The following is a 25,822-nucleotide window of genomic DNA, read 5'->3' as shown; positions in this document are numbered from 1 at the left end:
ATCATGTTCCTCACTGTGTAGGCAATCCGCACTGGCAAATTCTGAACTCCTCAGGCAGAACAAATTCCTCAGAGACCAGAAGAATTCTGTCTCTGTCACTGAAGAATATGACTGAACTATATGAGATTTCCAATGGCTTCACTCGAAGGGATTGGTAGGTGTAGGATTTTGAGTTGAGCATCACATGGAAATACCCAAACCATAGTGTATTATTAGCTTGCAGAGACGAGCAGAGACTCACAATAATGTGACCCCATCGCCCCGTCTCGTGGACTTACGGCAAGGGCCCAGAATGCCCGGCCGTGCCACGTAATTATCTTGCGGGTGCTCTCCGGGCCCGCCCAACTTTCACCAAGGTCTCAAGGAAAGTCAAGGTAACCGTGTGTCCAAACATCAAGGGGAAAACCCGAGGAATCACCCTTGGTGGATTCCACTCGATGTAATCATCAAGGTGAATGTAAGAGGATCCACCCTCGAGGTTCACACTTGAGGGGTTGCACGACAGAGTCCTATTGGAAGTGGTTAAGGAGGAATCACCCTCGATGACCACGACCGAATAGCTACACTACAGAGTCATCACCAGGAGTGAGTTATGAGGTATCACCCTCGGCACTCGATAGTAGCTCTACAGAGTCGAGCAACAAAAGGGGCGTGATGTGATGTGAGGTGTCGGGCTCTGATCGTCGATCACGTTGCTCGAGTCGTCGATGATGAAGTAGGGGCAACAAGGACAAGGTGGGGGTCACTGATGGATCACTAACCAACCTATACTAAGCAGTTTAGGATAACCAGGTAAGGTACAACAACAGGTACAAAAGCAGGCTCTGCATCAAAATAGGAGCAATCAATTATAGTAGCAAAATCTAATGCAAGCATGAGCGAATGGAATGGGCGATATCGGGATGATCAAAGGGGGGGCTTGCCTAGAAGCTCCGTTGAAAGGGAAGAAGGGTCGTCGTCGACGCAGTCGATCACAGGGGCATCAACAGTGGTCTTGGGGTCTACCGGAGAGAAGAGGGGGGAGAAACAGTAAATACAGAGCAAATAGATGCATGACAGGCAATAAGCAAAGCTAGGTGGTTCTAACGCAGTACTACGCGATACCGGCGAAGGGAAAAAACATCCGGGAATGTTTCCCCAGTGTTAGGCATTTTCGGGCAGACTAACCGGAGGGTGGCGGTTGCAGGTTCGCTATGATAGGGACGTGTGACAGACGAACGGACCTGCTTTCTCGCAGGGAGTCGGGGAAGGATCTCTGGGCATTAATGTTACCACATGCCTGTTAATTATAAACTGTTATTCTTTACTCTTCTACATGTTGCAAGATGCTTGCAGCTGCTTGAAGATGCTAGTCTTTGATAGGCTAGGCCTTTCCCTCTATTCTGGCATTCTCCAGTTCAGTCCACAGATACAACCCTTCCATTTCATACCAATGCATACTTAGTTTCGATTTGATGCTTGCGAGTACTTTGGATGAGTACTCACGGTTACTTTGCTATCCATTTTCCCCTTTCTTCCTTCTTTCTGGTTGTTGCAACCAGTTGGTGGACCCTGGAGCCAGATGCCACTATTAACGGATACTACTACATGGAGACCGCCAACGACCAGGAGTAGTTAGGCAGGAGACCTTGCCTCTTTGATCGTTGTTGCTTTTGTGCTAGTCTTCTTAAGGCAGTCTTGTCTAACTTATGTCTGTACTCAGATATTTTTGCTTCCACTAACTCTTGTGTATCGAGCTATGTATTCGAGCCCTCGAGGCGCTTGGCTTGTAATATAAAGCTTGTTTTACTTAATTCTATGTCTAGAGTGGTGTTGTGATATCTTCCCGTGAGTCCGTGATCTTGGTCGTACACATTTGCGTGTATGATTAGTGTACGGTCGAATCGGGGGCGTCACAAAGATCCAACTATAATAGCAAAGCTCGTGGTACATCAAGATCGTGCCATATCAAGAACACGAGAGAGAGAGAGAGAGAGAGAGAGAGATATCAAACACATAGTGTCGGCTGGTAGGTGCGACATATGCCAACGGATGGCTTATCATAGTGGGTGCCAGTAAGACGTCGCCGGTGCCTGGAAACGGGATGAGGCGAAGACATGCACGCCGGCGAATCTTACCCAGGTTCGGGGCTCTCCGAGGAGATAACACCCCTAGTCCTGCTCTGCGGGGTCTCCGCATGATCACTAGATCAGAAAGAGTAGCTACAAACGCTGCTAGAGCTGTTGGGTTCAAGGGAGAAGAAGAACAAGGCTAGCTCTTGCTTCTCTCTCTCTATGGTGTGTGTCTAATGCTAAGAAGCCAACCCTTTGCATGGGTGTCCCGGGGGGTTTATATAGGCCTACCCCCCGGGGTACAATTGTAATCCGGCTGGGCGCTGGTCCCACCCGTCAGTGTCTATGCTCGCGGGCTTCTCCGCCGGCCGTTGGGGCCCGCCGACTGGTGGGTCCCGCCGGCTGCCGGCCTCTTGGTCGACAGGCCGACCCCACCGCCTAGGGTCTTGTCGGTGGTTGCTTACTGTAGCCTCGCCCCTGATGACGAGGGCTCCGTCGAGGTAAGCGTGGCTACAGTGTGCCGTCTCGAGGGCTCTCACTGTAGCCTTACCTCGTCTTGTCTCCTTAATGTGGCACACGCTTCACGGGAGGGGGTAGCCGACTTCTGGGAGCCGGCCACGCCCTTGGCCGACTGGGGGAGGCCTGGCCGCCTTCGCGCCTCTCTCTGGCTGAAGGGGCCCGCCGCCCGTGGGCCGTATTGGCGTCTGTCATGGGTGACGTTGAGGCCAGCATGGCTACAGTGCCGAGCCGGACGGGAGATGGCCGTCCCGTATGGCATCCTGTGGCCATGCCTGCCTCGGGCTTCGGGGTAGTGGGCCGCACTGTGGCCACACCCCGTCTTGTCACCGTTATGTGGATGTAGTTTTGGGGGGTGCGGTCTTGGCCGGCTCCTTGGAGGCGGCGCTCTTCGTGGCCGACTCTGGGGAGTCGGCGTTCTTCATGGCCGGCTCTGGGAAGTCGGCATCCTCTATGGCCGGCTTCCTAGAGTCGGCCATCCCGTGGTTATCTTGGGGGGAGGTTGCTGAGGCTGGGTCGCCTTCTGGGAGTCGGCTTTAGAAATAGCCGACCGGGGAAGGCGGCCCAATGCTTGAAATGCTTGAAGGCCCAAAGGCCTGATAATTTTTTTGAAGAGCCAGGGGTAGTCGGTTAGGCTACCCGTGGCCATTTACTCCGATAGTAGTCCCCGAAGCTGATTGGGCTTCGAGGTTGGGTAGGAGTCGAGAAGCTCGGTCAGCTTCCTATCTTGACAAGCCGGCAGCTGGGAGCCGGCCTTGGTTAGGCGCGCCGTCTTGGCCAAAAATTCTGGAGTCGGAGGGCGGGAGCTCGCCAGCGCGTGCACCGGGCCGCGGGCCGGCCACTTGCCGCCTGCGAACCACGTGGCCTCTCTTGGCCAAAAAGCCTGCCAGCCCACGCGCGTGACGGGACGTCGCCGCGGGGCGGGGGCCCGCCACGTCCACGCCCCGGCCCAGGCGTGGATCCTCTGCAGCCCGAAACCGCCCGTACATCTCCCTGCGGCAGTTTCGGCACGCCTTTAGGGCGTAATAACTGCGAGGCGTGGGGGAGTGGGTGCAGTTAATCCCACGTCTCACCCCACGTCCGGCCTCCCCGGCTTCACCTTGCGAAGCTATAAGTAGGGGGAGGGGGGAGAGCGGCAGGCTCTCGCACGCTCCTCCTCTTTCCGCCATCTTCTTCCTCCTGCCCTTTCTTGCAACAGCGCCTCGCCACCGCGCTCTTCCACCACTCGTTCCTCCGCCACCGCGCTCATTTTCACCACGCCTCCCGCCACGGAGCAGTACGGCGGGGATTGGGACGGCTCCAACGTCCACGAGGATCACGTCGAATTCCTCCGCAAGACGTGGCGGCTGCCCGGCGCGGACAAGGTGGAGGTCCGTCTCGCGCCGGCGAAGGAGCTTACGCCGGAGCCGCGGGAGGGCGAGCGGGTGGTCTTCCGCTCGCATTTCTTGCGCGGCATTGGCCTGCCTGTGAGCGCCTTCTTCCGCTCTTGGCTCGGGTTCTACCAGCTCCAGCCGCACCACCTCACCCCGAACGCGGTGGTGCTGCTGTCTGCCTTCGTCACCCTGTGCGAAGGCTACCTTGGCGTCCTCCCTACCCTCGAGCTCTGGGGGGAGTTCTTCCAGTCCAAGCTGGGCACGCGCATGCAGGGCGTGCCGGCTCAGACTGGTGCCTTCATCGCGATGCGGAGGGTGGCTGCGGACAACCCCTTCCCCGTCATCACGCTGATCCAGTCGGTGAAGTTATGGCAAAAGTCGTACTTCTACGTCAGGAACGTCGCCCCGCAGGGCGACTACGTCAACCTGCCGGCTTACGTAGCCGGCCCACCGGCGGGCAGGCGGCCCCAATGGTCCTACCGGGCCGTGACGCTGACGCCGGCTGGGACCGCAGCCGTCGCCCGAGTGCGAGTGATGACCCAGTCGGAGGGCCTGTCGGGGTCCAACCTGCTAGCCGCCTTCGTCACGCGCCGGGTACTCCCGCTCCAGAGCCGCCCTCATCTGATCTGTCAGATGAGCGGCCAGCTCGATCCGAGCCGGATGTGTACCAAGGACATGCCGCACGAGGAGGTGGCCTATATGGTGAACTACCTCGCGAACTGCAAACTCTCCGAAGAGTGGCAGTTCGGCAAGGAGCCATATAGCCGAACCAATCCGCCGCCCACGGTATGTTCTCCTTGTCTCTTTCTCTTTCTCAGTTTTGTTGTCGAGTTCCTTTTGGCCGACTCTGACTAGTCCGCTTGTTTTCGACAGAGCCCTCTTCTTCGGCCTGCAGGCGGGTCGGACGCGGAGCGCCGATTTGCCCCCGACCGGACGGAGCACGATCTGGAGGACCCCGACTTGGGGGCGGCCGCTATGGACGACAACACCGAGCCGGGTGGTGGCCAAGCCGGCGGCGAAGCAGGCGGCTCCGGGCATGGAGTCACCTTCGACGACTGGCCGGACAACGACGAGGCCGAAGTCGTCCCGCGCTGTCAGCCGGCATCTGGCCGCGGCGCGGGTTCCTCCGCTGCACCGCCTGCTCGGGGCGGCGGGCAAAAGCGTCGCGCCGCACAGGGTTTGTTGGGCAGTCGGACGAAGAAGCCCAGGGGCGGGGCGGCGGCGACCAGGCGGGAGGAGGCGGCCGCGAAGGCGGCTCACTTCCGCAAGACGGTGTCGGCGTAAGTTCAAACTCCTTCATGTACTCTTTTTTGTTTCTTTTCTCTGGTGGTTCCTGAATCCTTGTCTTTTTCTCCAAACAACCAGAGCTCCATTGTCGCTCGAGCGGGCGGCTGCCGCCTCCGTCGTTGAGTCGCCGAGGGGATCTGGTAGCACCACTCGCCGCATGGACCCCCGTGCCGACCTTCAGGCGGCGACGGAACGGAACGCGCAGGAGGCGCGGGAGGCGGAGGCATGGAAGGCGGCCGCCGCCCAGGCGGCGCAGGAGGAGGAGGCGGCGAAGGCGCGCGCCGACGCCGCAGCCAAGGCCCAAGCGGAGGCTGCAGCTGCGGCGACGGCGGAGGGGGCCTTGTTGGTCACCCCACTGCGCGTCGCAGCGCCTGGGGCCCCGGAGCCCCTGCCAGAAGAAGCCGACAGCGACCAGCCAGGGCTGGAGAGGGATGACGACGTCGTCATCCTGGAGAGGGCGCCGGTGCCGACCCCGCCGACTGGGGCGGCTCAAGGCGGCCGGCCTGATCTGCCTCCTGCGCAGTCGGCGGGGGGCAAGCCGGCCGCGAGGACTGAGCTGGCAGTCCGGATGCCGCCGAGCCGGCGCGCGGGGAAGGCTGCGTCAGAGCCACAGAAGGCGGCGTCGGAGCCGCAGCCGGCCGCGGGCTCCAGCTCGTCGGCCCAGGATGTGGAGGTGGCCAGCGCCACCTCGGGGTGGACGCCGGGCGGAGGGACGGCCGTGATGAACGTGGCCGCTCGGGACGTCCGGACCCGGCTCCAGGCCCAGGCTACGGCGCTGAGGCAGTACACCGACAAATTCCTTGTGACGCGGGCGGCCATCCGGGTTAGTCTTCTTATCTTGCTTCTTCTTGATCTTGGTTTCTTCCGTGGGGGCGCATCAGCGCACCCACTGGGTGTAGTCCCCGAGTTCTGAGTCGGCTGCTGAGCAGGCGGCTTGGAACTTCTTAGTGGATTTGGCTTTTGCTATTCTTGTTCTTACTTCGATCTTCTGCCTGTCTTGCAGGACTACCACAATCTTCGTGCGGCTGCCTTCAACTCCCAGGCTCGGGAGCTGACCCAGAAGACCGCCGACCTAACTGAGAGCCGGGGTAAGTGCTTTGTTCTTGATCTCACGTGGGGGCGCGTCAGTGCACCCACTGGGTGTAGTCCCCGAGATTCGGGCCGACTGCTGAGCAGTCGGGTCGGATCTTCCTTGACGACTTCCTCTTATTATTATTTTTTCTTTTTCTGTCGTCCCTGCAGCGGCCAACGCCGGTCTGAGGGCACAGCTGGGAGAGTCTCAGACTGCCCTTCGTGCCAAGGAGGCCGAGCTTGCCACCTTGGTGCAGGAACGCGACCGCCTGGCCAAGAAGTTGGCCGACCAGGAGGAGGGCCACAAGGCGGCTCTGAAGGCGGTGCAGGACCGCGAAGCCGCCCTCCAGACCGAGTACGAGACAGAAGCGGCTGGCTGGGCTGAAGCGAGGCAAACTCTGATCACTGGCTATGGTCAGATCGAAGATCTGGTTGACGGTAAGCCGCCTACTTCTTCGTCCTTTCTTGCCGTCTGCCGCTTTTGGCTCATTTTCTGACTTGGTGTTTTCTCTTCTTTCTCTTTCTTTCTTGCACAGAGTACTTCCCTGGCTATTCTACCACCGCCAACCAGATCATCGAGGCCCGCCGCCAAGCGCGAAGGCAGGCTGGCTTCGAGATTGCCCCAAGCGCTGGCCGTTCGCTGGAGGAGCAGCTCTTGGCGATCCAGGCCCGTCTCCAGCCGGCTCACCGACTGCTCCGCCGACTTCAGCATGCCGGGGCGCAAGTATTGGCCGCCCTCTGGCCCGGCGAAGTGGTTCCCCGCACCCCCAGTCGGACTGCCGACTGGCTGGAGGTGGCGGTCGGTCGCTTCGAAGCCTGGAAGGCCTCGGCAGCTCGGTCCGGCGCCAGGCGGGCGCTGGAGTTCGTCAAGGCCTGGTACCCCGGCCTGAGCCTGGATCAGCTGGCTACCTGGCGGCAGCAAGCCGACACGGAGCTGGAGCCGGCGCGGCCGGCTATCATCCGGCGGGCTTCGGCGATCACCGACTACACCGACACCAGCGTCTTCGCCCCTGAGGTAGATGACAACGGTGTCGCCCAGCCGGAGGAGTGGTTCGGGCTGAACCCGGCAGACGGTGAAGACTCGGCGGAGGAGATCGACTCCAGCGACGAGGGCGAGGAGGAGGAGGAGGAGGAGGAGGAGGGTGAAGACGCCGAGCCGGGTGGTAGAGCGGCCGACCGGCCTCAGCCTGACCGTGCCTCCAGCACCACGTCACGCGCGGGTGCGTCGCCTGCCACCGGTGGTGACCAAGCCGAGGCCCGCCAGCCGGCCACTCCTTCAGCCCGCGACGCCGTCTCCACCGACCAGCCTGGCTCCCGCACAGCGCCTTAGTCTAGTCTGCTATCTTTTGTTTTCCTGTCTTGTCACTTTTGGAACAATATTCTGTTAAGTCTGCACAATTCCACCCACTGGGGGTGTATTCGAACTTATGTCTATTGCCGGCATGTTGGGGGCTTTATATGTACATATAACTTATGCATGCATTTGGCTTTTCCTCGTTCTTTGCTTTTCATCCTTCTGCTATTTCCTTTGCCGCCCTCCCTTGGTTGCCGCCTCCCCAGACAGACAGTTGCTCTGCAATCTGTTGCTGGAGAAGTGCTTGGCCAGTTGGGAGGGCAAGTACTCTAGCTTTGTTGGATTAGAGCTAAGTGTTTTAGGAAGCCGGCCAGCCGGCTGTTCTGACAGCCGGCAAGCGTGGTTGGAGGCCGTCTTTTTGCTATATAAGTTCGTTGGTCCTTAGCCGTTTTTCGTGTGGGCATCCTTTCTGCCTTGTCTCTTGCTAGTCGGACAGTCGGTTCTTCGAGCTGCGACTTTCAACAAGAGAGGACTCGGGAGCCGGCACACTACTTGTCTGACTTCATGTAGAACTTTTAATATAGCTCAAGGCGGCCAGTCCCCGGGCCGACTAGTCGGACCCGGTGCCAGACAAGAAATCAAATGTAATAATACATTCATGGGTATGACACTCGTCATTCATAGATAAATAAAGGCAGTCCCCGAGTAAGGTTCGGGGGGCCTGTTGGTTCGTACTTAATACAAAAGGGTAGCATGATACATACTGCTTTCAACTGTAAAATCTTCTCAGGAGGTTCACGTTCCATGGTCGCTCCGACTCCTTGCCGGAGTCATCTCTCTTGCGTGCTCTTGGTTTTTGCGCGTCGATCAAGTAGTAGGAGTCGTTGCCTAGTGCCTTGCTGATGACGAAGGGGCCTTCCCAAGGGGCCGAGAGCTTGTGCTGGCCGGCTGTTCGCTGGATCAGCCGAAGCACAAGGTCGCCCTCTTGGAAGGATCTTGGCTTGACCTTGCGGTTGTGGTAGCGGCGCAACCCTTGCTGGTAGATGGCGGACCGACTGAGTGCTAACAGCCGGTCTTCTTCTAGTAGGTCGATGCCGTCTTCTCTTGCTTCCTTGGCCTCCGCCTCCGTGTACATGGTGATCCGAGGCGAGTCAAACTCGATGTCGGTTGGGATGACAGCCTCGGCACCATATACAAGGAAGAACGGAGTGAAGCCGGTTGACTTATTGGGTGTAGTGCGCAGACTCCAGAGGACAGCCGGCAGCTCATCGAGCCAGCAGCCGGCTGATCGCTCCAGTGGTACAACCAGTCGAGGCTTGATGCCGGAGAGGATGAGTCCATTTGCTCGCTCGACCTGGCCGTTTGACTGCGGGTGGGCAACGGACGCTAAGTCCAGTCGATTCTCCGGGTCCAGAGGTATCTTCTTCGTCTCTTTGGCTGGCTGGAACGAGCGCTGTGCATCACAATCTTTGGGGTTGGGGGACAGGGCCGGCTGCTTGCTGGCCATGGCCACAACCCGCTCCAGCATTTTCTTCTCTTCTGCCACCACGAGGGACTCGGCCAGCCGGCTGCTGGCCATGGCGCACTCGATGGACTTCTTGTAATTGCCGGCTACCGTGATGATCCCCTTCGAGCTCGGCATCTTCATCTTCAGGTAGGCGTAGTGGGGCACAGCCATGAACTTGGCCAGAGCAGGTCGGCCAAGCAAAGCATGGTAGGGGCTCTCCAGATCCACTACTTCGAACCAGATCGCTTCTCGGCGAAAATGATCTTTGTCTCCGAAGAGAACATCCATTTTAATCTTGCCGATCGGGGAGCAAGACAAGCCGGGGACGATACCATGGAACACGGTTCGGCTTGGCATAAGCTGCTTCGCCTTGATGTTCAGCTTCTCCACGGTATCGCGGTACAGTATATTGATACTGCTTCCGCCATCTATCAGGACGCGGGAGAATCGGGCAGCTCGCCTCTCCGTCGCGAGGGTGACATCCAAGACCATTGCATAGGAGCCAGGGGATGGCATCACCTCTGGGTGGTCGGCCTGGCTCCAGCTGATTGGCTTCTCTGACCAGTGCATGAACTCGGGAGCGCTAGAGGCGACTGCATTGACCTCTTGATGCTGACGGCGCCGACTACGCTTGTCATCGGCTTGGCTAGTGAAGACGACGTAGGCGGCGTGCTCTTCAGGGAACTCGTCTTGGATGGCTCCGACTGCCGACCGAGCCGCCGGCTGCTGGGGGGCTGGAGGCGGCGGGCCGGGAGGCGGAGGCGGCAACAACCCTTCGCCCTTGGAGATTCGCGTGAGCCAGTGGCATTTTTGGGTCGTGTGGTTGGACGGCTTCGCGCCGCTGTGGAATTTGCAGGGGGCGTCGAGAGTCTGCTCGTAAGAGAAAGCCGGCTGCCAAGCCGGCCTGCCACCCTTCTTCTTGGGAGCGGGCCACTCTTCGGGCTGCTCATCTTCAACTGTGGCTACCTGCCGACTGGTGGAAGTCGGCATGGGGGCCTGGCGCTTGTGATCGTTCTGGTAGGGGCGCCGATTGGAGTCGCCAGCCGGTGTCTTGGGAGCCGGAGCAATCACCTTCCCAGAGGCGTCTACTCGAAGCTCGGTCTTCATCGAGGAGTCGGCTATGGCGTACTTGTCTGCGATGACCAATAGTTCGTCGAGGGTAGCCGGCTCGTCGCAGAGGAGTCGGTGCTTGAGGAGGGTGCACTCTCGGCACCCGGCGGTGAAGTACTCGATGGCCTGAACCTCGTGCACCCCCTCGCAGGAGTTGCGGAGCTCGGCCCACCGCGTGAGGTAGTCGCGGGTCGACTCGTTGGGCCCTTGGACGCATAGGGAGAGTTGGCGAGGCTTGGGAGGCCGTTTGTACGTGCTGGTGAAGTTGCGGACGAAGACTTCCGTGAAGTCCAGGCAGCTGTTGATGCTGTAAGGCTTGAGGCTGTTGAGCCAGGTGCGCGCCGTGCCTTGCAGCATATGGGGGACGTACTTCACGGCTACGCACCGATTGCCGTTGGCTATGCTGACAGCAGTGGAGTAGTCGATGAGCCAATCTTCCGGCTTCACTGAGCCGTTGTACTTGGGCATGTCTCTGGGGAGCGAGAACCCTTTGGGGAAGGGCTTGTCACGGATGAGGGGGCCAAAGCATGGCGGGCCGACATCGTCCTCTTCTTCTAACGCCAAGGATCGAGCAAGGCGGTCGATCCGGTGGCGGGCGTCGTTCTCGCCGACTCCTTCTCGGCGGCCGAGTCGGTCGCCAAGAGTCGGGTGCGTGACGAGCGGCGGGGTGAGGCGTCTCTCTCTTCGAGGCGGGGGAGGAGGCAGGTTTCCTTGGCGCTCCGCCGCTCGAGGGCGGCCTTCCGCGTCACGCTCGATGGTAATATGAGTCCGGCTGCGGCTAGCAGCCGGCTCCTTGTCTTTCTTCTGGCGGGCGCCACTCGCAGTCGGCGAGCGGGACGTCGCGGCGTGCTCTCGGCGCGGGGGATGACTATCAGCGCGGGCGCCGGCTTCATGCCGTTCTGCAGCCGCGTCGATCAGCTGCTGGATCCGTCTTGTCATGTAGGGGAGCTCGTCGGCTCCCAGCCCATTTAGCTCTTCGGCGGCCGCCTGAGCGGCTCGCAGATTCTCGAGCAGGGTGGAGTAAATGGGGCGATCTTCCCCCAGCATGCTAGCGATAGCCGCGCCGCGCTTCTGGACGAAGCCGGCTTGGCTCGGGCCGCTAGGCGGCGGCGTACCGAAGGCGGCGCGGTCGACTTCGCGCTGGTGGGCCTCGGTGAGGCATCTCATGGAGGCTATCTTCTGGCCCTCCGCGACGAGGGCGAGGCGACGTGCCTCCAGGGTCTCGGCATCGGCGTCGGCCGGGATGGGGACGGAGAGGTCGTGCATCGTCGCTTGCAGGGCGTCGTGTGCGTTCTCGCCCGAGTTGGCGACGTGGCTGATGACCAAAACTTCGGTGACAGCGCTGCTGCCACTGTCAGCTCGAGGGAGAGGATCGTCGAAGACCACCACGTCGGAGGGGTAGGCATCGAGCGATGCCGTGTCGGAGTCGACGAGCATCGGGTCGGTGGAGCCGACCGACTCCACATCTGCAGCAGGCTCGCTAGAGACGTGAAGCTGGTCGAGGAGGCTGACGAGGCGGCTATCGGGGTAGTCCGTGCCTGCGTCGGACGCAGGCTCGTCGGAGATGCGAGTCTCTCCGAGAAGATCGGCGAGGCAGCTCGCTGCGCAGGCGTCGTCGACGCCTTGCAGCGCGTCGAGGCAAACGCCATCGGGCGCAGCAGGCTGGCTGCGCTCGCGGGGGAGGAAGAGGGTTCCCGTCCAAAACAGGTCTCCGGACGATGGTGCACCTGAGCCCACGGTGGGCACCAAATGTCGGGTGGTAGGTGCGACATATGCCAACGGATGGCTTATCATAGTGGGTGCCAGTAAGACGTCGCCGGTGCCTGGAAACGGGATGAGGCGAAGACATGCACGCCGGCGAATCTTACCCAGGTTCGGGGCTCTCCGAGGAGATAACACCCCTAGTCCTGCTCTGCGGGGTCTCCGCATGATCACTAGATCAGAAAGAGTAGCTACAAACGCTGCTAGAGCTGTTGGGTTCAAGGGAGAAGAAGAACAAGGCTAGCTCTTGCTTCTCTCTCTCTATGGTGTGTGTCTAATGCTAAGAAGCCAACCCTTTGCATGGGTGTCCCGGGGGGTTTATATAGGCCTACCCCCCGGGGGTACAATTGTAATCCGGCTGGGCGCTGGTCCTAGCCGTCAGTGTCTATGCTCGCCGGCTTCTCCGCCGGCCGTTGGGGCCCGCTGACTGGTGGGTCCCGCCGGCTGCCGGCCTCTTGGTCGACAGGCCGACCCCACCGCCTAGGGTCTTGTCAGTGGCTGCTTATTGTAGCCTCGCCCCTGATGACGAGGGCTCCGTCGAGGTAAGCGTGGCTACAGTGTGCCGCCTCGAGGGCTCTCACTGTAGCCTTACCTCGTCTTGTCTCCTTAATGTGGCTCATGCTTCGAGGGAGGGGGTAGCCGGCTTCTGGGAGCCGGCCATGCCCTTGGCCGACTGGGGGAGGCCTGGCCGCCTTCGCGCCTCTCTCTGGCTGAAGGGGCCCGCCGCCCGTGGGCCGTATTGGCGTCTGTCGTGGGTGACGTTGAGGCCAGCATGGCTACAGTGCCGAGCCGGACGGGACATGGCCGTCCCGTACGGCGTCCTGTGGCCATGCCTGCCTCGGGCTTCGGGGGTAGTGGGCCGTACTGTGGCCACACCCCGTCTTGTCACCGTTATGTGGATGTAGTTTTGGGGGGTGCGGTCTTGGCCGGCTCCTTGGAGTCGGCGCTCTTCGTGGCCGACTCTAGGGAGTCGGCGTTCTTCATGGCTAGCTCTGGGAAGTCGGCATCCTCTATGGCCGGCTTCCTAGAGTCGGCCATCCCGTGGTTATCTTGGGGGGAGGTTGCTGAGGCTGGGTCGCCTTCTGGGAGTCGGCTTTAGAAATAGCCGACCGGGGAAGGCGGCCCAATGCTTGAAATGCTTGAAGGCCCAAAGGCCTGGTAATTTTTTGGAAGAGCCAGGGGCAGTCGGTTAGGCTACCCGTGGCCATTTACTCCGACACATAGCCACTGGTACATACCCTCAGCCCCAAGGGTGAACTACTTCCTCCTCGTCATGGAGAGCGCCGGGATGATGAAGATGGCCACCGGTGATGGTTTCCCCCTACGGCAGGGTGCCGGAACAGGCTCCCGATTGGTTTTTCGTGGCTATAGAGGCTTGCGGCAGCGGAACTCCCGATCTAGGTTTCTTTTTGGGGGGTTCTGTATTTATAGGATTTATTTGCATCATTTTCATGTCAAGGGTCCATGAGTAAACCTCAAGGACGGAGCGCCCTCCACCCTTGTGGTTGGCTCGGGACTCTTCTGTCCCAACTCTTTTGCTTCGGGGGCTTCTTCTGGTCCATAAAAAAATCACCGTAAATTTTTAGCTCGTTTGGACTCCGTTTGATATCCCTTTTCTGTAGAACTCAAAAACAAGGAAAAAAAATTGCATTGGGCTCTAGGTTAATAGGTTAGTCCCAAAAATCATATAAAATAGCATATAAATGCATATAAAACATCAAGATGGATAATATAATAGCATGGAAGAATCAAAAATTATAGACACGTTGGAGACGTATCAGGGATGCCCCGGAAGGCATCCCATCTTTCTTCAACAAGTATCGGTTTGTTTTCATCTTCATTTCGTTCATGTGTTATGTGCAAATCTTGGAGCATCTTTTGCATTTGGTTTTCATTTTTCTTTTATGCACCATGCTGGTATGAGATAGTTCATGGTCGATTTATAGAATGCTCATTGTACTAAACTTATATCTTTTGAGTATGGCTTTATAGAATGCTTCATGTGCTTCACTTATATCATTTGAAATTTGGATTGCCTGTTTCTCTTCACGTAGAAAACAGTTGTTTCTAGAACGGTCTTTTTCTTCACTTATATTTATTACAGCATGATCTTTTGTAGAAAGAATTAAACTCTCATGCTTCACTTAGATCTATTTAGAGAGTCAACAGGAATTGGTCAATTGCATGGTTAGTCATAAAATCCTACATAAAACTTATAGATCACTGGATATGATATGTTTGATTCCTTGCAATAGTTTTGTGATATAGAGATGGAATATGTGGGAGGTACTAGTAAATGGTTGTGGTTAGTAAGAATATTGGTGTTAAGGTTTGTGATTCCCGAAGCATGCACGTATAGTCTCTGGTTATGCTATGAAGTTGGAGTGTGATTTATTATTGATTGTCTCCCTTATGAGTGGCGGTCAGGGACGAGCGATAGTCTTTTCCTACCAATCTATCCCCTTAGGGACATGCGTAGTAGTACTTTGCTTCGAGGGCTAATAAACTTTTGCAAGAAGTATATGAGTTCTTTATGACTAATGTGAGTCCATGGATTATACACACTCTTACCTTTCCGCCATTTGCTAGCCTCTAAGGTAACGTGCATTGCCCTTTCTCACATCGAGATGTGGTGCAAACTTCGTAGGTGCATCCCAACCCCGTTATATGATACACTCTATCACACATAAGCCTTATTATATCTTCCTCAAAACAGCCACCATACCTACCTATTATGGTCTTTCCATAGCCATTCCGAGATATATTGCCATGCAACTTCCACCGCTTCCGTTTTGACGACTTGAGCATTCATTGTCATATTGCTTTGCATGATATTTCCATGGCTTGTCCGTTTTTATATCGTTGTTACGCTAGATCATTGCACATCATGGTACACCGCCAGAGGCATTCATATAGAGTCATACTTTGTTATAGGTATCGAGTTGTAATTTTTATTTCTTTTGAGTTATAAGTAAATAGAAGTGTGATGATCATCATTAATCATTTTTAGAGCATTGCCCCGGTGAGGAAAGGATGATGGAGACTATGATTCCCCCACAAGCCGGGATGAGACTCCGGACAATGAGAGAGAGAAATAAAAAAGAAAAAAAGAAAGAAAAGAAAGAAAAGAAAGAAAAAAAGGAAAATAAAGAAATAAAGAGAGAAGGGGCATGCTAGTTCCACGCTTGTGCTTCAAAGTAGCACCATGTTTTACATATGGAGAGTCTCCTATGTTATCACTTTCATATACTAGTGGGAATTTTTCATTATAGAGTTAGAAGCACACCCACTTAGTTTTCATATTGAGCTTTCATACACTTATAGCTCTTAGTGCATTCGTTGCATGGCAATCCCTGCTCCTCGCATTGATATCAATTGATGAGCATCTCCGTAGCCCGTTGGTTAGCCGCATCGATGTGAGACTTTCTTACTTTTTGATCTTCTCTATATTTACCCCTATCATCATACTCTATTCCACCTGTAGTGCTATATCCATGGCTTGCGCTCATGTATTGCATGAGGGTTGAAAAAGCTGCAGCGCGTTAAAAAGTATGAACCAATTGCTCGGCATGTCATCGGAGTTGTGCATGACAAATACTTTGTGTTAAGAAGACAGAGCATGACAAGACCATATGATTTTGTAGGGATAGCTTTCTTTAGCGTTGATATTTTGAAAGACATGATTGTTTGTTGGGATGCCTGAGTGTTGATGTCTTTATGTCAAATTATAGACTATTACTTTCAATCACTTATGTCTTAATATTCATGCCATGATTAGATATATGATCAAGTTTATGCTAGGTAGCATTCCACATCGAAAATTATCTTTTTTATCATTTACCTACTCGAGGACGAACAGGAATTCAGCTTGGGGATGTTGATACGTCTCCGTCATATCTATAATTTTTTATTGTTTCATGCCAATATTATACAACTTTTATACACTTTTGGCAACATTTTATATGATTTATTTGGACTAACATATTGATCCAGTGCCCAGTAACATTTCCTGTTTGTTGCATGTTTTTAGTTTCGCAGAAAATCCATATCAAACGAAGTCCAAATGCAATAAAAATTTACGGAGAATTACTTTGGAATATTTGTGAATTTTGGGAGGTGGAATCAACGTAATGAAAGTGCGTTATATCGACTAGAGGGGGATAATAGGCGATTTTTATGAATTCTTCACTGAGGAATTTGTGGGTGAGGGAATTCCTTAGCGAAGAACTACTTGCAGCGGAATAACTACTCAGAAGTAAGCATAACAGAACACAAACATGGTCATCATGATGAAATGAAGACAAGCACAGAGTACAGGAAGCGTAAACACAGGAAAAACACAGGATGAAGACAAATAGACTGAAGAAATTGAACTGAGGAAACTGAGAAAGTCTTCAGTCAAAGTCTTCAAACACAGATATGAACAAGTGCACAACACAGTTATGAGGAAATGAAAGAGTTGAGGAAATAGAACCAGGAAGCTTGGTGAAGACAATGATTTGGTAGACCAGTTTCAACTGTTGTCTCAGTTGTACGTCTGGTTGGAGCGGCTAGGTATTTAAACCTGAGGACACACAGTCTTCACCGTATTCTCCTTGAGCTAGGGTCACACAGACCTCGCCCAATCACTCGAGGTAAGTCTTCAGGTGACTTCCAAACCATCACAAACTCGGTCACTCGGCGATCCACAATTCCTCTTGGATGCTCTAGACCATGACGCCTAACCGTCTGGAAGAAGCACAGTCTTCAAAGGTAACAAGCATCGGATCCACGCAGGATCAATCTCTTCAGTGATGCTCAATCACTTTGGGTTTGTAGGAGTTTGGGTTTGGGTTTTCCTCACTCGATGATTTTCGCTCAAAGTCCTCGGAGGATGGGATGCTCTCAAATGACAAGTGTCGGTTTCTCTCGGAGCAGCCAACCAGCTAGTGGTTGTAGGGGGCGGCTATTTATAGCCTAGGGAGCAGCCCGACATGATAAGACATAAATGCCCTTCAATGATATGACCGTTAGGTGGGTAGATATTTTGGGACAGTTGGCCCATAGCACAGCAATGGTCGGAATTTTTGAGGCTCAAATTCCTCAGGGCTATCATGTTCCTCACTGTGTAGGCAATCCGCACTGGCGAATTCCTAACTCCTTAGTCAGAACAAATTCCTCAGAGACTAGAAGAACTTAGTCTCTGTCACTGAAGAATATGACTGAACTGTATGATATTTTCAATGGCTTCACTCGAAGGGATTGGTAGGTGTAGGATTTTGAGTTGAGCATCACATGGAAATTTTTCCTTAGTATTTCCTCGACCCCCTTTAACAGTACGGTGTTTCCTATGACTCAAGAAAGAGAAAGTGAAACTACGAAAACAAAAAGTCTTCACGCTTCATGTTCCTCGAATGATACCTAGTCTTCAAGGTCACACCAATTTCTTCACTTTCAAAGTCTTTAGAAAGTCTTCAGAATGTCTTCAGAAATCCAAAGTCTTCAGTTGAGGAACTTCATTTTTAGGGGTCGACTTTCTCTGTAAATATCAAACTCCTCATAGACTTATAGACCTATGTACACTCATAAACACATTAGTCCCTTAACCTATAAGTCTTCAATACACCAAAATCACTAAGGGGCACTAGATGCACTTACACGTAAATGGGGGCCCAGAGGCCCCAAGATACACCAGGGCACGCCCCAGGCCCTAGGCGTGCCCAAGTGTCTTATGCTCACCTCGTTTGTCGGTTGGGTCTCTACTTCGGGTCCAAGGAAGCTTATATCTGGAAAAACATCGTGTTAAAATTTCAGCGCAATCGGAGTTACGGATCTCCCGGAATATAAGAAACGGTTTTCAACCAGATCTAGGAACGCGAAATAGAAAAGGACAGAGAGACAGATCCAATCTCGGAGGGGCTCCCGCCCCTCCGCCGCCACGGAGGCCATGGACCAGAGGGGGAACTCTCCTCCCATCTAGGGGGAGGCCAAGGAAGAAGAAGGAGGGGGGCTCTCTCCCCCTCTCTCTCGGTGGCGCCGGAGTGCCGCCGGGGCAAGGATGGTGACAGTGATCTACATCAAAAATCTTGCTACCGTCAACACCAACTCTCTCCCCCTCTATGCAGTGGTGTAACACCCCTTCTCCCCGCTGTAATCTCTATTTAAACATGGTGCTCAACTCCATATATTATTTCCCAATGATCTATGGTTTTCCTATGATATTTGAGTAGATTTGTTTTGTCATGTGGGTTAATCGTGATCTTGGTTGGTATGATTGTATATTTTATTTATGGTGTTGTCCTATGGTGCCCTCCATGTCACGCAAACGGAGGGGCCCGTGCTGTAGGGTGTTGCAATATGTTCATGGTTTGCTTATTGTCAGTGTTGCGGGGGTGATAGCAGCCTAAACGCGGATAAGTGGGTTATGGCGTATGGGATAAAGAGGACTTGACTGAATGCTATGGTTGAGTTTCACGACCTTAATGATCTTTAGTGGTTGCGGATGCTTGCTAGGGTTCCAATCATAAGTGCACATGATCCAAGTAGAGAAAGTATGTTAGCTCATTCCTCTCCCTCATATAGAATTACAAGAATGATTACTGGTACTTGTTATCGATTTCCCAGGGACAAATGACTTTCTTATTGACAAAATCTATCCACTTTTATTACCTTGCAATTTATTTGTAGTTTTATTCTCGCAAAGTACTCATAGTTTTATTCTTGCAAAACAGTTTCATACTTGTTCTAGGTAAAGCAAACGTCAAGTGTGCGTAGAGTTGTATCGGTGGTCGATAGAACTTGAGGGAATATTTGTTCTACCTTTAGCTCCTCATTGGGTTCGACACTCTTATATCTAAGAAGGCTACAAACAATCCCCTTACTTGTGGTTTATCACTACTTCTTGAGCTTGCGTTGATTTTTTCCTTGAAGATGAAAGGGTGATGCAGCAAAGTAGAGATAAGTATTTCCTTCAGTTAAGAACCAAGGTATCAATCCAGTAGGAGGCACAAGCAAGTCTCCAATATATGCACCTGCACAAACTAACAAACACTTGCACACAACGCAAAAAAACGGTTGTCAATTCCTTCACGGTCACGAACAAGAGTGAGATCTAATAGACATAGGTATAAAAGATAAATAAAAGAACAAACAAAAGTAAATATAAATAAATTGCGGCAAGGTATTTTTTTGGTTTTTGGGTTTATAGATCTGAAAATAGACCCGGGGGCGAGAGGTTTCACTAGAGGCTTCTCTCTTGAAAGAAAACATACGGTGGTAAACAATTTACTGTTGAGCAATTGATAGAAAACGCATAGTTATGACGATATCTAAGGCAATGATCATGAATATAGGCATCACGTCCATGACAAGTAGACCGAAACGATTCTGCATCTACGAATATTACTCCACACATCGACCGACTCCTGCCTGCATCTAGAGTATTAAGTTCATAAGAACAGAGCAACACTTTAAGTAAGATGACATGATGTAGAGGGATAAACTCAAGCAATATGACATAAACCCCATCTTTTTATCCTTGATGGCAACAATACAATACGTGCCTCGCTACCCCTTCTGTCACTGGGTGAGGACACCGCAAGATTGAACCCAAAACTAAGCACCTCTCCCATTGAAAGAAAAACCAATCTAGTTGGCCAAACCAAACCGATAGTTCGAAGAGAAATACAAACATATCTTAATCATGCATAAAATAGTTCAGAGAAGACTCAAATAATATTCATAGATAATCTGATCATAAATCCACAATTCATCGGATCACAACAAACACACCGCAAAAGAATATTACATCGGATAGAACTCCAAGAACATCGAGGAGAACATTGTATTGAAGATCAAAGCGAGAGAAGAAGCCATCTAGCTACTAGCTATGGACTCGTAGGTCTGTGGTAAACTACTCATGCTTCATCGGAAGCGCGGCAAGGTTGATGTAGAGGCCCTCCGTGATCGAATCCCCCTCCGGCAGAGTGCCGGAAAAGTCCCCGAGATGGGATCTCACGAGAATAGAGGCTTGCAGCGACGGAAAAGTATTTTGGTTGACGCTTCTGATGTTTGGGGAATATTTGAGAATATATAGAAATGTAACTAGGGTTAGGGGACTCCAGAGGGGCCCACAAGCCTGGGGGCGCGCCCTGGAGGCTTGTGGCCTCCTCGGGACTCTTCTGGCCCTCTTTCCAAGTCACGTAGGTAGCTTCTGGTCCAAGAAAAATCATCCTAAAGATTTATTCCCTTTGGACTCTGTTTGATATTCCTTTTTCTGTAAAAGTCAAAAACAAGGAAAAAAACAGAAACTAGCACCGGGCTCTATGTTAATAGGTTAGTCCCGAAAATAATATAAAATAGCATATTAATGCATATAAAACATCCAAAACAGATAATATAATAGCATGGAACAATCAAAAATTATAGATACGTTGGAGACGTATCAAGCATCCCCAAGCTTAATTCTTGCTCGTCCTCGAGTAGGTAAATGATAAAAACAGAATTTTTGAGGTGGAATGCTACCTAACATATTTATCAATGCAATCTTCTTTATTGTGTCAAGAATATTCAGATCCATAAGATTCAAAACAAATGTTTAATATTGACATAAAAACAATAATACTTCAAGCATACTAACACAGCAATCATGTCTTCTCAAAATAACGTGGCCAAAGAAAGTTATCCCTACAAAATCATATATTATGGCTATCCTCCATCTTCATCACACAAAGTATTTCATCATGCACAATCCTGATGACAATCCAAGCAATTGTTTCATAACTTTGATGTTCTCAAACCTTTTCAACTTTCACGCAATACATGAGCGTGAGCCATGGATATAGCACTCTAGGTGGAATAGAATATGGTGGTTGTGCAGAAGACAAAAAGAAGGAGAATCTTTCGGATCAACTAGGCAAATTAATGGGCTATGGAGATGCCCATCAATTGATATCGATGTAAGTGAGTAGGGATTTCCATGCAACGGATGCACTAGAGCTATAAGTGCATGAAAGCTCAAAAAGAAACTAAGTGGGTGTGCCTCCAACTTGCTTGCTCATAAAGACCTAGGGAAACTTGAGGAAGCCCATCATTGGAATATACAAGCCAAGTTCTATGATGAAAAATTCCCACTAGTATATGATGTGACAAAATAGGAGACTCTCTATCATGAAGATCATGGTGCTACTTTGAAGCACACGTGTGGAAAAAGGATAGTGGCATTGTCCCTTCTCTCATTTCTCTCATTTTTTTGTTTGGGCTTCTTTGGCCTTTTTTAATTATTTGGGCTTCTTTGGCCTCTTTTAGTTTTTATAACGTCTGAAGACTCATCCCAACTTGTGAGGGAATCATAGCTTCCATCGTCCTTTCCTCACATGGGACAATAATCTAATAATGATGATCATCACACTTTTAGTTACTTACAACTCAAGAATTACAACTCGATACTAGAACAAGATATGACTCTATATGGATGCCTCCAGCGGTGTACCGGGATGTGCAATGATCAAGAGTGACATGTATAAAAAAATATGAACAGTGGCCTTGCCACAAATACTATGCCAACTACATGATCATGCAAAGTAATATGACAATGGTGGTATATGTGTCATAATAAAACGGAATGGTGGAAGTTGCATGGAAATATATCTCGGAATAGCTATGGAAATGTCATAATTGGTAGATATGGTGGTTGTTTTGAGGAAGGGTATATGGTGGGTTTAATGCACCGGCGAAAGTTGCGCGGTACTAGAGAAGCTAGCAATGGTGGAAGGGTGATAGTGTGTATAATCCATGGACTTACCATTAGTCATAAAGAACTCACGTACTTATTGAAAAAAATTATTAGCCATCAAAACAAAGTACTACACTCATGCTCCTAGGGAGATAGATTGGTAGGAAAAGACCATCGCTCATCCCCGATCGTCACTCATAAGGAAGACAATCAAAAAATAAATCATGCTCCGACTTCATCACATAATGGTTCACCATACGTGCATCCTACGGGAATCACAAACTTTAACACAAGTATTTCTACCAATCCACAATTACTCACTAGCATGACTCTAATATCACCATCTTTATATCTCAAAACAAATGCAAGGAATCAAACTTCTCATATATTCAATGCTCTTTATATGAAAGTTTTTTTATATCCCTCTTGGATGCCTATCATATTATGACTAAATTCATAACCTAAACAAATTACCATGCTGTTTAAGACTCTTGAAATAATATAAGTGAAGCATGAGAGTTCGTCAATTTCTATAAAATAAAGCCACCGCCATGCTCTAAAAAGACATAAGTGAAGCACTAGAGCAAACTGCCTAGCTCAAAAGATATAAGTGAAGCACATAGTGTATTCTAATAAATTCACGATTAATGTGTGTCCCTCTCAAAAGGTGTGTACAGCAAAGATGATTGTGGCAAACTAAAAATCAAAGACTCATATCATACAAGACACTCCAAGCAAAACACATATCATGTGGTGAATAAAAATATAGCCTCAAGTAAATTTACCGGTGGATTGAAGACGAAAGAGGGGATGCCATCCGGGGCAACCTTAGATGCTTTGTTGTCCTTGAATACTACCTTGGGGTGCCTTGGACATCCCCAAGCTTAGACTCTTGCCACTCCTTAGTCCGTAGTCCATCAAATCTTTACCCAAAAGTTGGAAACTTCACAGCACAAAACTCATAAGATTCGTTAGTATAATAAAATAAATCACCACTTTAGGTACTGTTGTGAACTCATTATAAATTTATATTGGTGTTATATATACTGTATTCCAACCCCCCGATACTACCCATAGATTCATCAAAATAAGCAAATAACACATAGAAAACAGGATCCGTTAAAACGGAACATTCTATATTAATCTGAATATTAGTCATACTTCGGTAACTCCAAAAATTCTGAAAAATTATGACAACAGAGTCAATTCGTATATCAATCTTGTATAAAACATTCAGAATTTTTCCATGCTCCAGCAAGCCAGATCAATTATGTTACTGGGCACAAAAGTTTCTGTTTTTCAGCAAAACCAAATCAACGATAAACCAAAGTATCCCAAAGGTCTTGCTTGGCTCAAACACTAATTAAAACACCAAAACACAACTACTACAGAAGTAATACTGTGTATACTCATAAAAACAGAAAATAAAAATATTGGTTGTCTCACAACAAGCGCTTTTCTTTAAAGCCTTTTAGCTAGGCATTGATAATTTTAATGATGCTCACATGAAAGATAGCAATTGAAACACGAAGAGAGCATCATGTAGCATGTGAAAACAAGTTTAAGTCTAACATACTTCCTATGCATAGGCATTTTATAGGGAAAAGATTTATCCAGACAAGCAAAAACTAGCATATGCAAGGAAGAAGGAAGAAACAATAGCAATCTCAACATAACGAGAGGTAATTTAATAACATGAAAATTTCTACAACCATATTTTCCTCTCTCATAATAATTACATGTAGGATCATAATTAAATTCAACGATATAGCTATCATATAAAATTTTCTCTTCATGATCCACATACATGCAAAGTTGACATTCTTCCAAAATAGTGGAATTGTCATCAAATAAAGTCATGACCTCTCCAAGCCCACTTTTATCAAAATTTCCATAATATTGATCATACTCCAAAGTAGTGGCATCATTATTACCTAGAGCTGATAATCTTCCAAACCTACTTTCAATATTATTGCAAACATTATTATCATGAGGCTTAAACAAATTTTCAAGATCATAAGAAGAATTATCACCCCAATCATGATCATTTCAATAAGTAGTGGACATAGCAAATTTGGCCTTCCCAAGCTTGGGGTTTTGCATATTATTGGCACAATTGACATTAATAGAATTTATAATAACATCATTGCAATCATGCTTTTCATTTAAGGAGCTATCATGAGTCACTTTATAAATTTCTTCTTTTAGCACTTCATCACAATTTTCAGATTCACGAATTTCAAGCAAAACATCATAAAGATAATCTAGTGCACTCAACTCACAAGTAATTGTTTCATCATAGTTGGATCTTTTAAAAAGATTAGCAAGTGGATGAGGATCCATAAACTTTTTGCTTCCTGATTTTCAATAAACACACAACTATACCAAGCGAACGAGCGAACAAAGCAAGTAAGACATAAAGGCAAACGAAAAGACGAACGGAAAGAAGGTGAATAAAAAGGCAAATATTTTTGTATTTTTCTAAAAACGTTTTAGAAGTGGGGGAGAGGCAAATGAGAGGCAAATGGCAAATAATGTAAGTGCAAGAGATGAGAGTTTATGATGGGTACTTGGTAGGCTTGATGTAGAACCTCCCGAATAACGGCATGAGAAATTCTTCCTGCTACTTCTTGAGCTTGCATTGATTTTTCCCATGAAGAGGAAAGGGTGATGCAGCAAAGTAGAGATAAGTATTTCCCTCTGTTAAGAACCAAGGTATCAATCCAGTAGGAGGTACAAGCAAGTCTCCAATATATGCACCTGCCCAAACTAACAAACACTTGCACACAATGCGAAAAAGTGGTTGTCAATCCCTTCACGGTCATGAACAAGAGTGAGATCTAATAGAGATAGGTATAAAAGATAAATAAAAGAGCAAACTAAAGTAAATATAAATAAATTGCAATAAGGTATTTTTTGGGTTTTTTTGGTTTATAGGTCTGAAAATATATGATGGAAAATAGACCCGGGGCGGTAGGTTTCACTAGAGGCTTCTCTCTTGAAAGAAAACATACAGTAGGTAAACAAATTACTGTTGAGCAATTGATAGAAAAGCGCATAGTTATGACGATATCTAAGGCAATGATCATGAATATAGGCATCACATCCGTGACAAGTAGACCGAAACGATTCTGCATCTACTACTATTACTCCACACATCGACCGACTCCTGCCTGCATCTAGAGTATTAAGTTCATAAGAATAGAGCAACGCTTTAAGTAAGATGGCATGATGTAGAGGGATAAACTCAAACAATATGACATAAACCCCATGTTTTTATTCTTGATGGCAACAATACAATATGTGCCTCGCTACCCCTTCTGTCACTGGATGAGGACACCGCAAGCTTGAACCAAAACTAAGCACCTCTCCCATTGTAAGAAAAACCAATATAGTTGGCCAAACCAAACCGATAGTTCAAAGATAAATACAAAGATATCTTAATCATGCATAAAAGAGTTCAGAGAAGACTCAAATAATATTCATAGATAATCTAATCATAAATCCACAATTCTTCGGATCTCAACAAACACGCCGTAAAAGAATATTACATCGGATAGAACTCCAAGAACAACGAGGAGAACATTGTATTGAAGATCAAGGAGAGAGAGAAGAAGCCATCAAGCTACTAGCTATGGACCCATAGGTCTGTGGTAAACTACTCACGCTTCATCGGAAGGGCAACAAGGTTGATGTAGAGGCCCTCCATGATCGAATCCACCTCCGGCAGAGTGCCGGAAAAGGCCCCAATATGGGATCTCACTCGATAAGAGGCTTGCGGCGGCGGAAAAGTATTTTGGTGGACGCTTCTGATGTTTGGGGAATATTCGAGAATATATAGAGGTAGAACTAGGTTTAGGGGACTCCCGAGGGGCCCACAAGCCTGGGGGCACGCCCTGGAGGCTTGTGGCCTCCTTGGGATTCTTGTGGCCCTCTCTCCAAGTCACGTAGGTGTCTTCTGGTCCAAGGAAAATCATTGTAAAGTTTGGTTCTGTTTGGACTCCGTTTGATATTCCTTTTCTGTAACAGTCAAAAACAAGGAAAAAACAGAAACGGACATTGAGCTCTAGGTTAATAGGTTAGTCCCAAAAGTAATATAAAATACATATTAATGCATTAAAACATCCAAAACAGATAATA

This window comes from Aegilops tauschii, chromosome 3 (genome assembly GCF_002575655.3).
Source record: "Aegilops tauschii subsp. strangulata cultivar AL8/78 chromosome 3, Aet v6.0, whole genome shotgun sequence".
In the NCBI taxonomy this organism is placed as follows: Eukaryota; Viridiplantae; Streptophyta; class Magnoliopsida; order Poales; family Poaceae; genus Aegilops; species Aegilops tauschii.
This window is presented reverse-complemented; position numbering follows the sequence as displayed.